Source organism: Penaeus monodon, chromosome 21 (assembly GCF_015228065.2).
Source record: "Penaeus monodon isolate SGIC_2016 chromosome 21, NSTDA_Pmon_1, whole genome shotgun sequence".
Lineage (NCBI taxonomy): Eukaryota > Metazoa > Arthropoda > Malacostraca > Decapoda > Penaeidae > Penaeus > Penaeus monodon.
The window spans coordinates 4,271,410-4,271,716 of NC_051406.1; the positions used below are offsets into that span (position 1 = coordinate 4,271,410).

The following is a 307-nucleotide window of genomic DNA, read 5'->3' on the forward strand; positions in this document are numbered from 1 at the left end:
ATTTTAATGTTTCTTACCAATAGGGCTGACTTATCCAATCTTTAACTAAAGCTGTAAATAAATTAAGACTTTAACTATAAGGTTATAAAAGAATTTATACTCAATAATAATAAAGTCAGTAACTTCAAAATCATCATTGGCTCTCCTGTTTTTTCATCATTTTTATCTAAGTTGCCATAGGATGAAGCTACTCTACAAATCTCCAAAGGAAGAATAATTCTCATTAATATCTTTATTTATGGCTAAGCTGTACATTATGAGCTAAGCAGTGTGTAGGGCACATGTCTGCTACACTGGTCTTGGCAAA

General features: G+C 30.9%; 1 protein-coding gene across 1 annotated transcript in view; it reads right to left on the bottom strand.

The window, feature by feature from the left end:
* The window catches only part of LOC119586764, a 30,636-nt gene that overhangs the window by 1,940 nt on the left and 28,389 nt on the right, over positions 1-307 (bottom strand).